We start from the raw sequence: 15,604 nt of genomic DNA, 5'->3' as shown, positions 1-15,604 counted from the left end.
AGAATGCCCCTGGGTTCCATCCCCAGTACTGTAAAAAATAAAATAAAATAAAAAGAAAGGGAGAGAGCAAAATGTAGAAGGCACTAGAAGATGTTGGTTGCTTTTTTCCCACTGGAGGGGAGCCTCTGAGCCATACTATTTCCTGGACCTACAAAATATGGAGGGATGAGCCGGGTGTGATGGCGCACACTTGTAATCCTAGAGCTTGGTAGGCTGAGGCAGGAGGATCACAGAGGTTCGAAGCCAGCCTCAGCTACTTAGTGAGGTTTTCAGCAACTTAGTGAGACCCTGTTTCCAAATAAAGTATAAAATAGGTCTTAGAGTTTTAGCCCAGAGGTAGAAAAGCCCCTGGGTTCCACTCCCAGTATCACCAAAAAAAAAAAAAAAAAAGGAGAGATGGACACAGACGGTCCCCTCACAGGGTCTCGGCCCCGCTCCCGCTCCCTGGTGAACTCTATGGCTTTGGGAGAGGAGCCTGGAGTCCTTCAGCCCTCCCCAGCACACCTGTGGTCAGGGGTGGCTCCCAGACCCCCCCACCCCGAGCCCTCTCTGCACACCCACCTGCTGCCCCCTCCGAGCAGCAGAGATGGGGAGGCCGCGAGTTTCAGAAGTTCCGGGAGTTGCAGGGAGCCAGCAGCGTGCTGGGAACCCAGGTGCGTCTCAACCTCCAAATGGAAAATTATGGTGATGAGCGAGAGGGATATTTGATGAGCGGAGTCTTGGGGGAATCAGATTTTGGCTGACGTGCAAGAAAAGGCAGGCTGAAGGGGGGGTGGAGGAATGTGGGGGCTCCTGCGGGGAGGGCAGGTGTGGGAAGCTCGGGCAGCGGATGTGGAGGCAGACGGCAGGAAGTGCCCCAGGGACACAAGCCCTCCCGGAGCCCCAGAAAGATACCCAGTGCCAAGCCCTTCAGACCTTGGGACGACTGGAGACAAAACTGGCTAGTCACACGATAAGTACACACCTACTGAGTGCTCCCCAGAACTCCCCGTGTACCCACAGTAAGCCAAGGATGTTGTCTGATCCTGGGCATGGTGGTGGCACACTCCTGTGACTCTTGTATCTGGGAGGCTGAGACAGGTCAGTCTCAGCAACCAAGTAAGACCCTCTGCAACTTAGTGAGACCCTGTTTTATTTTATTTTATTGCAGTACTGGGGATGGAACCCGGGGCATTCTACATCTGAGAAACACTCCCAGCCCTAATTTTTTTTTTAATTCTTTATTTTTGAAACAGAGTCTCACTAAGTTGCAAGGGGCATCACTAAGTAGCTGAGGCTGTCTGGGAACTGTGATCCTCCTGTCTCTGCCTCCCAAATGCTGGAATTACAAGCATGCGCCACCATGCCAGGCCTGAGACCCTGTCTTAAAAAAAAAAAGTTGCTGGGCATGGTGGCGCACGCTTGTAATCCCCGTGCTTAGGAGGCGGAGACAGGAGGGTAGTGCAGGTTCGAAGCCAGCCGCACTAGCTTAAGAGACCCTGTTTCCAAATAAAAATATAAAATAGGTCTTGGAGTGTAGCCCAGAAGTAGAAGGGTTTCCAGGAACCCCAGTACCACCAAAACAGAAAAAAAAGAAAAAGAAAAAAGAAAAAGTTTTGAGCCCGTCGTGATGGTGTACGCTTGTAATTCCAGCATTCCAGAGGCTGAGACAGGAAGATCATGGTTCAAGACAGCCTCAGCTAATTAGTGAGGTCCTTTGCAACTCAATGAGACCCTGTTTCCAAATAAAGAATAAAAAATAGGGCTGGGGGTGTAGATTGGAGGTCGAATGCCCCTGGGTTCCATCTCCAGTACTGAAAAAAAAAGAAAAAGAAAAGAAAAAGTTGCAAGGCAAGCGTGGTGGCACATGCTTGTAATCTCAGTCCTTGGGAGGCTGAGACAGCATCAAAGGTTCGAGGCCAGCCTCAGCCACTTAGTCATGCCCTCTACAACTTAGTGAGACCCTCTTTCAGGGGATGGCCTCACGCTTCCCTGGGACCCAAAGAAAGCAGGTCTGCAGGGCTGGCCTCTGGCTGTCACTGCCAGTTGCCATCTGCAGGCATTCCATATGTGGTCACAACAGCTGATGGGACCAGTGGGAGCCGCTCCAAGCATGACCAGCATGTCTGTCAGGATCCTCCAGGGAACAAGAACAATAGGATTCATGTGTGCATGCATGCGTGTGTGTGCGTGTGCGCGCGCGTGTGTGCGCGTGTGTGTGTGTGTGTGTGTGTGTGTGTGTGTGTGCGTGATGAACCCAGGGGCGCTGTATTACTGAGCCACATTCCTAGCCTGATTTTATTTATTTATTTACTTACTTATTTATTCTTTTCTTTCTTTCTTTCTTTCTTTCTTTCTTTTTTTTTTTTTTTTTTGCAGTACTGAGGATGAAACCCAGGGGCATTCTACCCCAGAGCTACACCCCCAGCCCCATTTTTTTTAGTTTATTTATTTATTTATTTATTTATGATTCTGGGGATGGAACCCAGGGGCCTTCTACCTCCGGGCTACACTCCCAAGACCTATTTTATATTTTTTATTTGGAAACAGGGTCGGTCTCTTAAGCCAGCAGAGGCTGGCTTTGAACCTGTGCGATCCTCCTGTCTCAACCTCCCAACCGCGGGGATTACAAGTGTGTGCCACCACACCCAGCTTTTTAGTCTTTTTTTAGTTTTTGAAACAGGATCTCACTGAGTTGCAAAGGGCCTTGCTAAGTAACTGAGGCTGTCTGCCAATCGTGATCCTCCAGTCTTCGCCTCCTGAATGCTGGGATTGCAAGCGTGCGCCACCACGCCCGTCTTATTTATTCACCTATTTATTATGTGGTACTGAGGATTGAACTCAGGGACATTCTACCTCTGAGCTACACTCTCAGCTTTTTAAAATATATTTTTATTTGTTTTTTTGTTTTGTTTTGTTTTGTTTTTTTTGGTACTGGGGATTGAACCCAGGAGCATTACACCCCCAAGGCTATTTTACTTTTATTTTTGTTTTGAAACAGGGTTTCAGTCCTTGAACCTGCAGCCCTCCTGTCTCAGCCTCTCAAGTACTGGGATTACAGGCGTGCGCCACCACGCCCGTTTGGGTTGATTGATCTGTGTCCACTTGACTGGGTCACAGGGTGCCCAGATGAGGCACTGTCTCCGATAACAAGAGCCAGGCTCTGCAAAGCAGCCCACCCTCCCCAGTGCCGCAGACGCCCTCCAAACCCGGATGACCGGAAGAGAGCCAAGGCCAGAGGAATGAGGGATTCCCGCCTTTGCAACCTCACGACCCCAGGGGCTGAGCTGGGGTATCTCATCTCGCCTCCCCTGCTCTTGGCCTGGGCCTGATCTCCACCTCCGGCCTCCCTCGGTCTCCAGCTGCAGCACACAGACTGTGGAATTCCTTAGGCTCCCACACTGCACCAGCAGATTCCTCACCCTCCGTCTCCTTCCGTATATTGGCTCGGTTTCCCTGGAGAACCCTGACGCTCCCCACTTCCCGCTGCAGTTTCTCAAAATCGCCTCCAAGGAAGCTACGTTCTCAGATCCTGCTCTTGGGGACCCATTCCAAGACGGCTGCCGTTAACCAGCCCCAGTGCCTGTCTCACAGGAGGAAGGGCTGAGGGTAGAAGCTGATGGTTCTAGAAGTAAGAACTCAGGGACACTGCAGCTGTGTGACCCAGGATAAGTCACCTAACCTCTCTGACACTCCATTTCCTCTTATTTATTTATTTATTTATTTATTTATTTATTTATTTATTGGCACCGGGGATTGAACCTAGGGGCATTCTAGCTGTGAGCTACACCCCTAGCCCTGTGTGTGTGTGTGTGTGTGTGTGTGTGTGTGTGTGTTACTAGGAATGGAACCCAAGGGCATTCTACCTCCAAGCAACACCTCCAGCCCTATTTTTTTTTTTTTTTTGAAACAGGGTCTCACTGAGTTGCAGAGGGCCTCACTAAGTAGCTGAAGCTGGCTGCAAACCTGGATCCTCCTGTGTCAGCCTCCCAAGTACTGGGATTACAAGCGTGCGCCACCACCCCCAGCCATTTCCTCACCTTTAAAAAGGAATAATAAACTGGGCATGGAAGCACACACCTGTAATCCCAGTACTGAGGAGGCTGAGAAAGGAAGATCACAGGTTCGAAGCCAGCCTCGGTAATTTAACAAGCCCCTCAGCAACTTAGTGAGACCCTGTTTCAAAATAACATTATATGGCTGAAGCTGTAGCTCAGAGGTAGAATGCCCCTGTGTTCAATCTCCAGTACTACGTCCACCAAACGAACAGGAGTAATATCCAGGTGTGGTGGCACCTGCCTGTAATCCCAGGACTTGAGAGGCTGCAACAGGAGAACCAGGTACGAGGAAAGCCTCAGTAACTTAGTGAAACCCTGTCTCAAAATTATTTTTTTTTTAGCTGGGCGTGGTGGCACACGCTTGTAATCCCCGCGCTTGGGAGGCAGAGAAAGGAGGATCGCGTAGGTTCGAAGCCAAGCCTCGCTGGTTTAAGAGACCCCATTTCCAAATAAAAATATAAAAAAAATAGGTCTGGGAGTGTAGCCCAGAGGTAGAAGGGTTCCATCCCCAGTACCATAAAAAAAAATAAAAATAACGTTTTTTAAAGGGGTTCTTTTTTTTGTCTTTTTTTTTGGGGTGGGGGTGGGGGACTGGGGATTGAACCCAGAGCGCCACACCTGCAAAGCAGGCGCTTTGCCACTGAGCTACATCCCGGCCCCCAATAATAACGTTTTTAAAAGGGAGGCTGAGGTGGTATGGCTCAAAGGTAGAATACCCCTGGATAAAAAAATAAAATAAAATAAAATAAAGAGTAGCTGGGCGTGGTGGCACACGCTTGTAATCCCCACATTTGGGAGGCGGAGACAGGAGGATCGCGCAGGTTCAAAGCCAGCCGCTCCGGCTTAGGAGACCCTGTTTCCAAATTTTAAAAAAGTATAAAAATAAGTCTGGGAGTGTAGCCCGGAGGTAGAAGGGTTTCCAGGAACCAACCACACACACAAAAAAAAAGAATAATAATGTTCACTCTCACACACACACACTGTTTGTGATATTTGCAAGGTGTTAAGTTGATGTCTCTGTAGAGCTGAGCTGATTGGTCATGGTGTGTGTGTGTGTGTGTGTGTGTGTGTGTGTGTGTGTGTGTGTTCATTCCTGGAAACTGAACCCAGGGCCATTCTTCCTCTGAGCACTACCTTATTTTTTTATTTGGATACAGTGTTGTGCTAAGTTACTGAGTCTGGCCTCAGGTGGTTCAGCAAAGGGGTCACCCTAGCTGGCTGAAGCCCCTTGAGTTCTTAGAATACAGGGTGTTCGCATAGGAAAGCGGCCCAGAGCGGCTCCTCTGATGGGTGCTGTGGAGTGGCTCCTCTCCTGGAAGAGGTAGAGGAGAAACTAGCCGGGATGAGAGGGCGCAGGTGAGTCTGCGCCTTTCCCCACTCTCTGCCCTGTAACAGAAAAAAAGCAAGCCCTGCCTGCCCTACATTTGGGTGTCTGCCCTTCTGGCCCCCTGGGGTGTGGGGCACCCCTTAGAGGCACCTGTCATCCCCGCTGGTCTCCCTCGACCTCAGTCTCAACAGCCTCCATTTGGGGCCTCTATCCAGCTTCCTCATCCAGGCCCTCCCCTCCCCCAGCATTCTGCCATCCTTCAGCAGCAGCCCCACCCACGTGGCAGAGAGCGTTTGGCTGGGGTGGGAGGGGGCACGGGGCAGCCTGAGGGCCACCCCTCGCACATCCTAGGGATCGGGGAGGACACAGGGCTGCAGAAAGAAGTCAGCCTCGTCCAGCCCTCCAGGCCAGCTGGCCAAAGCCTGCTTGTCCCGGATGGGCATCCACCATCATCTGTCATTCGCAGCAGCCCAGGAGGGATTCCGGCTCTGGGCTGACAAGGGCTTGCCCTCTCTTCAACCTGGCGTCCACCCGCACAAGTCACTGGTACAGCAGGCAGGGGCACCGCACCCCCATGAGCTCACCGTCCTCCGGTCTCAGCATCCCAAGTACTGGAGTTAACTGGTGCCTTTTCCTTGCGGCTCTCATGGGTCCCTGCTCTGTCCCTTAGGTGCTGTGTGACTTTGGAGATGTTGCCTAGTACCCTCTCTGGGCCTCAGATTCCTCCACTGTCCGGTCACGGTGCCAGGCTGCCAGCTCGCCCTGCAGGCAGAACTAGAGAAGACCAAGGTGTGGTTGAGAATGCCCCGGATGTGGCCTCTGGGGACTGAGGGGGAGCTAGGAGAAGACCTGCCGGTCTCATTTACCATTGCACAGACCCACAGGCTGTGGATACCCGGGCTGATGGGAGCTGGATCCAGAACCCCGCAGGACACACCCTAGGCCAAACTGCAGGAGGAATGAGACCCATCCTGCTCTGCCCCCCAGTGCCAACCTACCAAGGCCTGGAGCAGGCTGGGGGAGGAGGGTCCGGCGCCACCCTAATGAAGCCATCTCACCCCCATAATAAAGACCTCATGTACCTCCAATGACACTTAGCAAATCCGGGCACAAATAAATAACCCAAGTCCAATTGAATTAACCTTCCACTGATCAGCACAGCTAAACAAATTATCCCAAGGCCCGAACGAGATTAAAAGGGCCGGCGCAGACTGGGGTCATTCGGCAGGAGGGTTCATTGGGTTTAACGAGTTTAAGGCTAAGCTCCGGTGTTCTTTCCCCTGGCTTCAAGCCGCGGTGCTCCGGGAGCTCAGCCTCTCAGAGGCCACAGCCCCCGGGGGCTGGGGAAAACCAGACACAGGACAGGTAGGAGAGAAGGCAGCTGCGGGGGGAGAGAGAGGGGTAGCAGGAACTGTCGCCAATGGAGCCACGCCTGATTTCCAGGAAGTACGCAGGTAGCCAGATGTGTCAAGCCTGTAATCCTGGTATTGGGAGGTTGAGACCGGAGGATCGCAGGTTCTCTGCCAGCCTCAGCTACGTAGTGAGGCCCTCCACAACTTAGTGAGACCCTGTTTCCAAATAAAAGATTAAAGTAGGGCTAGGGATGTAGCTCAGAGGTCGAATGCCAGTACTGTCAAATAAATAAATAGAACAATAGGGCTGGGGGAGTAGCTTGGAGGCAGAATGCCCCCTGGGTTCAATTCTCAGCATGAAAGAAGGAAGGAAGGAAGGAAGGAAGGAAGGAAGGAAGGAAGGAAGGGAGGGAGGGAGGGAGGGAGGGAGGGAGGGAGGGAAGGAAGGAAGGAAGGAAGGAAGGGGAAAGGAAGGAAGGGCGGGCAGGCTGGTTTTGCACACACACCCAAGTGCGGTGCTGGGGACTTTGTGTGGCTTTGTGTGGGCCACACCGTTAGGGGCTGATCAGTGATAATAGGAACCACATGAAAATCAGGTGGGGATGGGGAGAAGGTTCCTGAAAATGTCAACTGATAAGCAGCTGCTTTTGATAAGAGACAGCAGAAGCACAGCAGCCATTAATCTCGTGGGAACCCTCCTGCCAAGTGGCGGTGGTGAGACAGGATGAGAAACGGCGGCCACCAGCAGGTAGGAGAGGCAGAGGCAGAGCGCGCGGTCGGGTCCCCACAGCTCCGGGCGCCCGACGGGCATCAGACCCTGCGTGGGCGCTGTGAGTCGGCGGGGACCACCCTGCCTTGTCTCTAAACACAAGAGGGTATTGTCTGTCTACCTGGGACAGAAAGCCGGAGAAAAGTCAAATAAAAACTCAGCAATTGAGAAGCGGACACGTCCCAAGCCCTCGTGACGATGCTGAGCCGCTGGACCAGACACTCACGGCTCATGAGCAAGAACGTCCAGTGACACGTGGAAAGGCTTAAAGACAGGGACAGCGAGGCAGGGCAAGGTTATGGGGCTGTGTGGCGGTGCGCTGACTGCAAAGAGGGATGCGAGAAAATTGGGGGGCACAAGGCACCTTCCCACATCTTTTTTTCTTTATACCAGAGATTTAACCCGGGGGAGGGGATTCTACCTCTGAGCTATAACCCCCAGCCCTATTTTTTATTATTTATTTATTTATTTATTTATTTATTTATTTTTGGTGGTACTGGGGGTGGAACCCAGAGGCTTTCTACCTCCGGGCTATACTCCCAGACCTATTTTCTATTTTATTTGGAAACAGGGTCTCACTAAGTTGCTGAGAGCCTCACTAAGTAGCCGAGGCTGGCTTCGAACCTGTGCCATCCTCCTGTCTCAGCCTCCCAAGCGCGGGGATTACAAGCGTGCGCCACCACGCCCGGCTTTATTCTTTTATTTTGAAACAGGGTCTCACTAAGTTGCAGAGGGCCTCACTACTTGCTGAGGCTGGCCTCAAATCACGATCCTCCTCTCATGGCCTCCCAAATCCTGCACCACCACACCCAGCTCTTTTTATTTTATTTGTTTGTTTGTTTGTTTGTTTTGCAGGTTTGGGGATGGAACCCAGGGGCATTCGACCTCCGAGCTACACCCCCTGCCCTATTTTTTATTCTTTATTTTGAAACCGGGTCTCACTGAGTTGCGGAGGGCCTCACTAAGTAGCTGAGGCTGTCCGTGAACCGCGATCCTCAAGGCTTAGCCTCCCAAATCCTGGGATTACAAGCGTTCACCACCATGCCCGGCTCTTCTTATTTTTTATTTTGAAACACAGTCTTGCAAAGTCTCTGAGGGTCTTGCTGTATTGCTGAATCTGCCTTCGAACTTGTCCTCCTCCTGTCTCAGCCTCTCAAGAACTGGGACCATAGGCATGCACGTCCAGCCCCAGCTGTATTTTTCATGTGTTTGTTTGTTTTGTTTTGTTTTTAACTTTAAACACAGAAGTAGAGGGTGGGTGTTGCGGCCTAGATAGTCTAGTCTAACTTACCTTTCTCCATTTGGAACGTTCATTCCATTGTCTGTTATAATACCACTACCTGGATATACCCGGCATCGTCTCCAGATGACTGTGGGCTGGGCCTGTGTCTCCTGGACACCGCTGCAGTACGTAGCCTGGTGGCTCAGCAGGTGTCTGTGACATAAAACGCAGGTGCCAACACCTTCAAAAGACAAAGTGTTTTGTCATTAGGTGGCTGAATGGGGAGATAGATGCCAGATACGAGAGAAAGAGAAGCAGAAGCAGAGGCAGAGGCAGACAGAGGGTCGGAATTGGCCCTCAGCCTTCTGGGAAGATGTTGAATTTCCTGGTGGGAAGCTGGGTCAGCCCCACTGAATATGTGTGGACGCCGGCCACCTCCTCCCCAGCCCAGCATGAGGAAACAGAACCTGGGTTTCTCAGCCAGAAGCCAGGTCCCAGCTCAGCATGGATTGAGCGTTCCATGGCCTCTGCTGACCCCTAGAGGTATCCTCTGGTAGTGCAGCCTCTTCACCCAGGCTTCTCCGTAGGGCTCCCTTCACCCCTGCACAACTCTGGCCCCTCCCTGTCCTCACCCCTGCACGATTCGGGCCCTGACTTTGTAGGGCTTCTCTTTTTCAGAGACATTCCACCTATCAAACTATCTATCCATTTATCTACTCATTCACCTATCACAGCATCTATCCATCCATCCACCCACCCATCTACCCTACCCTATCCATCCATCCATCCATCCATCCATCCCTCCATCTATCCATCCATCCATCCATCCATCCATCCATCCATCCATCCATCCATCCATCCATTCCTTCCTCTAGAAGAGATATGTTTGCTTGGCCATTCACTCAGTGAGTACCTTCTGCTCGGAGATGGCCTGAGGGCCCACCTTGTGTCCACTGTCTCACTGCAGAGACCAACAGAAGATACTCGAGGAGCTTCCAGCCCAGGCGGCCCTGGGTACAACCAGGATCAGCCCTCTCCCAGCACGTGGGACAGGTGATGGAAAGGGCAGATGGGTGGGTGGCTGGGTGCATAGATGGTGTGATAGGTAATGGGTAGGTAGAGGGGTAGGTGGATAGATAGATGGATGGATATATAGAGTAGATGGGAGGATGGTAACTATGGCACTTTTAGGAGAAGCCCCCAAAAGTGAAATGCAGCCACAGGCAGTAGAAACAAGACCTGTGTGCCTAAGATTGAAGGCGAGGATATCCGGGTAGGATGCCAACAGCATCTGCCTTAGAAAGAATCTGACCTTCCCTGGTGTTCTGAGATATGACATGATATGAACACATTGACAACTATAACAATTACTATAGTTCAGATCCGAAATGTCCTCCAAAGGTCCGTGTGCCAAAGGCTTGGATCCAGGGCGGTGCCTTGTGAGTGGTGGGACCTTGGGATGCGGGGGCCCAGTGGGAGGTCGTAAGGTCACTGGAGGTGTGCCTTCTGTGATTACGGGACCCCAGTCTCATCCTCTCTTTTGCTCCCCGGCTCATGAGGTAAATGTTTTTTGGTGTTTTTTTTCCCTGCCATGAGCTGCTGCCCTGATGAGCTGCCATTGTGAAAAGTGCAGCTGTGAACATATGTGTGCAAATATCTCTTTGAGAACCTATTTTTGGCTATATAGCCACATGTGGAATTGCTGTTTCACATGATGATTGTATGGGGGTTTTGTTTGTGCTGTACTGGGGATTTAACCCAGAAGAGTCCTACACCCTCAGCCTTTCTTTCTTTTTTTTTCTTTCTTTCTTCATTAATTATATATATATATATATATATATATATATATATATATATATATATATATATATTTTTGGTACTGGGGACTGAACCCAGGGGTGTTATACCTCCAAGCTACCCCCCTCAGCTGTTGCAGACAGTATTGATGTTGACTGATTAGAAGTCTCTCACATGAATGACAACAGAATCATAACGATTTTTAGAGAAACGTATTATTAGTAGAGAAAGAGGGTAGCTGAGGAGCCTGGGGAGGGGAGAGCTATCTCTCCTAGCTCTCCTTCCACCAGTGTCTTCGTTCTATGGAGAATTTTAGCCAGAGCATTGTAAGAAATGATTAATCATAGGAAACAGCAAAGCAGTCGTGGGATGAGTCAGGAAAAAAACATCAAGGTAGTAGTCGTGGATGAATCAGGGAAGGAAAGGGTAAAATTCTGGAAATAAGGAAGTCATCAGGGTCTGTACATCAGCGCCCCTGCTTATCAGTCCCATTTGGTCTGTGAGTGGGCAGTTTATGCCTCTCCCGAGCTGGACCAAGGTGACCTCAAAGTTGGTGACTAAGAAGGCTCCCAACATCCAGCCCTATTTTATTTTTAACTTGAAACAGGGTTTCGCTAGGTTGATGACAGTCTCGCTACCTGCTGAGGCTATCCTCCAATCAGATCCTCCTGTCTCAGCCTCCTGAGTACTGGGATAACAGGTGTGTACACAACACCAGATGTTCTCCTCCTCCTCCTCCTCCTCCTCCTCCTCCTCCTCCTCCTCCTCCTTCTCCTTCTTCTTCTTCTTGGTACTTGGTATTGAGACCAGGGACATTCTACCTCTGAGCTACACCCCCCGCCTGTTTTACTTTTGAAGGAAACAGGGTCTTGCTAAGTTACTGTGCGCGAACCTCAAACCCAGATCATAGGCACACACCACTGCACCCGGTCAATGTGCCCATCTCACAGATGAGGAAATGGAGGCCCGGAGAGAGGAAGGGATCCTTCCAGGCCATCAGCAAGTTAATGCCAAAGTGGAGGCAGGCCTGGGTTGGTTTGTCTCCATCTTGTTAACCTGTGTCTGCCTCCCACCCCACCCCAGGCCACCATCCTGGCGCTGAAAGCTTTGCATGTCTTGTTTAATTCCGACACAGTCCACAAATGCTTCTCTGGGGGCGGTGACATGCGGCACATCTGTCGTCGTCGTCGTCTTCTTAAAGAGGAAAAAAAAACCCACGGCAACAGGCAGCGGTGTAGACTGACAAGCTTTGTTGTTCGGCTGGACACGGGCAGTGAGACAGCTTGTTTGCCAGGGGAAATAACTTCTTAAAATATTGAAATAAAGGCTTTCCAAAATTGAACATGGATTAAGGTTTCATTTCTTAAAGAACTGAACAAATAGTGCAAGATGAGAGGCGGCAGTTTTCGATGTTTGTAATGAGGGCGGAAAGCCTCTCTGTAGGAAAGAAAAGATTGTCATTTTGGAGCTCAACCAGGTCAGCAGAAAATAAGGTGACATGCTAAACTCTCAATTCTGTGCCGCCAGGTGGCCGGGCCCAAGGACGGTGATTTGCTGTGTGCTCACTGTGTGATGCTAAATAAAAATACTCCAGCCAGGTACAGTGGTGCCACCTGTAATCCCAGTACTTGAGAGGCTGACACCGGAGAACCAACATTTTAAGGCCAGCCTCAGCACCTTAGGCCTTCAGTAACTTATCGAGACCCCATTTCAAAACTAAATAAATAATCAAATGGGCTGGGAGTATACCTTGGAGGTAGAATACCCCTGAGTCTAACCACACACACACATACACACCAAGGTTTGTTGTGTTTTGGGGTTTTTTTTTTTTTTGGTGGTACTGGGGTTCCTGGAAGCCCTTCTACCTCTGGGCTACACTCCCAGACCTATTTTATGCTTTTTTTTTTATTATTTATTTATTTATTTATTTATTTATTTATTTATTTATTTATTTATTTTGGTGGTACTGGGGTTTCTGGAAGCCCTTCTACCTCCGGGCTACACTCCCAGACCTATTTTTACATTTTTTTATTTGGAAACAGGGTCTCCTAAGCCAGCACGCGCGGCTGGCTTCGAACCTGCGCGATCCTCCTGTCTCAACCTCCCAAGCGCGGGGATTACAAGCGTGCGCCACCATGCCTGGCTGCTTTTTTATTTTTGGAAACAGGGTCTCTTAAGCCAGCGCGGCTGGCTTCGAGCCTGTGCGATCCTCCTGTCTCCGCCTCCCAAACGCAGGGATTACAAACGTGTGCCATCACACCCGGCATCCCAAGATTTTTTTTGTTTTTGTTTTTGTTTTTTAAAGGAAGCCTGCCGGCCGGGCGTAATGACACACGCTTGTAATCCCCGCGCTTTGGAGGCAGAGACAGGAGGATCGCGCAGGTTCGAAGCCAGCCCAGTACCACCAAAAAAATAAAAAATAAAAAAAATAAAGGAAGCCTGCCTGGTGATGTATGCCTATAATCCCAGAACATGGGAAGCTGAGACAGAATTACAGGTTCGAGACCAGCCTTATCGACTTGATGAGACTCTATCCCCAAATAAAAATTAAAAAGGGCAAGGTGTGTTTGCACAGGCCCATAATCACAGTACTTGGGAGGCTGAGACAGAAGAATCACAGATTCAAGATCAGTCTTAGCAATTTAGCAAGATTCTCAGCAAACTAGAGAGACCCTGTTTTAAAACAGAAAAACTAAGCCAGGCGTGGTGGCGCACGCTTGTAATCCCAGCATTCGGGAGGCTGAGACCGGAGGATCACAGTTCTCGGACAGCCTCAGCTACTTAGTGAGGCCCTCTGCAATTTAGTGAGTCCCTGTTTCAAAATAAAGAATAAAAAATAGGGCAGGGGGTGTAGCTCAGAGGTCGACTGTTCCTGGGTTCCATCCCCAAACCCCCAATAAATAAATAAATAAATAAATAAATAAATAAAATAAGCTGGGCCTGGTGGTGCATGCTTGCAATCCCTTGCAATTCCAGTGTTTGGGAGGCTGAGACAGGTTTAAGGACAGCCTCAGCAACCTAGCAAGACTCTCTGCAACCTAGTAAGACCCAGTTTCAAAATAATAAAAATAAAATAGGGCTGAGGGTGTAGCCTAGAGGTAGAATGTAGAATGACCCACATTCAATCTCCGATACCACTAAATTAATTAATGAATGAAATAAAAAGGGCTGGGGGTATAGCTCAGGGGTAGAGTGTTCCTGGGTTCAATCCTCTGTATAAATAAATAAATAAATAAATAGGGAGGCATGTAGCTTAGAAGTAGAATATTCCTGGGTTTAGTGCTCAGTACCACACACATAAATAAATATGGACTACAAAAAAATAAATAAAAATAAAAAGAGTTGGGATTTAGCTCAGAGGTAGAATGTCCCTGGGTTAAATCTCCAATACAGGAAGAATGGAAGGAGGGAGGGAGGAAAAGGGAAGGGAAGGGAAGGATGGAAGGAACCGGGCTTGGTGGTTCAGGCCTGTAATCCCAGTACTTGGAAGGCTGATAAATAAATAAATAAATAAATAAATAAATCGGCTGGGGTGTAGCTCAGTGGTACAGCATCCCTGGGTTTAGTCCAGAGTACCACAAAAAATAAAATAATAAAAGCACTCCACCTGACACAAAACTCCAGAGGTCAGGGCATCTGCAGGCCCTGCCCTGGCCTTGCGGGGACTGGCCAGGAAACAACACTGGCCTCAGTAGGAATCGATGCATTTACCTCTTGTGCTAAGACATCTCAGAAATTACCTTTGAGCTCCCTGGGTGGAGGACTTATTTCTTCTCTGGATTAACTTCTTCCTTAATCCTTCTTATAAATGGAATTCAGTTTTAATAGTATTCAGTGATTTCCCTTGGGGGGGGAAAATTGAATTTCACATAGACAAAACTTGGGTTTTAGTTTCTGTAATAAAATACATGTAATTTTAAATTGTTGCTTTTAATCTTGTATCCTCCCATAGATTGTTCCATAGATTCTTCCCACCCCTCAACTTGAATTATCACAGTTAGGAGAAAAAAAGCTAAGCTCAATTGCTTGGCCAGGCACAGTGGCATATACCTACAATCCCAGCATCTGGGAGGCTGAGGCTGAAGTATCACAGGTTTGAGGTCAGCCTCAGCAATTGAGCAAGACCCTATTTCAAAAATAAAAAGGGATCCAGATGTGGTGGTGCATGCTTGTAAACCCAGCATTTGGGAGGCTGAGAAAGGAGGATTGTGATTCGAGGACAGCCTCAGCTACTTAGTGAGGACCTATGCAACTCAGTGAAACCCTGTTTCGAAATAAAGATTAAGAAATAGGGCTGAGCCGGGCGTGGTGGCGCACGCTTGTAATCCCAGCATTTGGGAGGCTGAGACTGGAGGATCGCGGTTCGTGGACAGCCTCAGCTACTTAGTGGGGCCCTCCGCAACTCAGTGAGACCCTGTTTCAAAATAAAGAATAAAAAATAGGGCGGGGGTGTAGCTTGGAGGTCAGATGCCTCTGGGTTCCATCCCCAGACCTGCAAAAAAAAAAAAGAAAAAAAGAAAAAAAAAAGAAAGAAATAGGGCTGGCGTATCGTTTGGAGGTAGAATGCCTCAGAGTTCCATCCCCAGGACCACAAAAAAATAAATAAAAATAAAAGAGTTGGGATTTAGCTCAGAGGTAGAATGTCCCTGGGTTAAATCTCCAATACAGGAAGAACGGAGAAAGGGAGGGAGGGAGGGAAGGGAAGGAAGGAATCGGGTTTAATGGTGCAGGCCTGTAATCCCAGTACTTAGAAGGCTGAGACAGGAGAATCACAGGTTAGAAGCCAGCCTCAGCAACTTAGCAAGACCTTGTTTCAAAATAAAACAGAAAATATTGAACGTATATCTCAGTGGTAGAATGCCCTTGGGTTCAATCTCCAGGACCACAAAAAGAGACCCACTGAAAGAAGGGAGAATAATTATCATTTGTATAAATAAAATGATTCACCGGGCGTGGTGGCGCACGCTTGTAATCCCAGCATTCGGAAGGCTGAGACTGGAGGATCACGGTTCGCGGACAGCCTCAGCTACTTAGTGAGGCCCTCCGCAACTTAGTGAGACCCTGTTGCAAAATAAAGAATAAAAAACAGGGCAGGGGGTA

The sequence above is a fragment of the Muscardinus avellanarius genome (genome assembly GCF_963383645.1).
Source record: "Muscardinus avellanarius genome assembly, chromosome: 10".
NCBI lineage: Eukaryota > Metazoa > Chordata > Mammalia > Rodentia > Gliridae > Muscardinus > Muscardinus avellanarius.
This window is presented reverse-complemented; position numbering follows the sequence as displayed.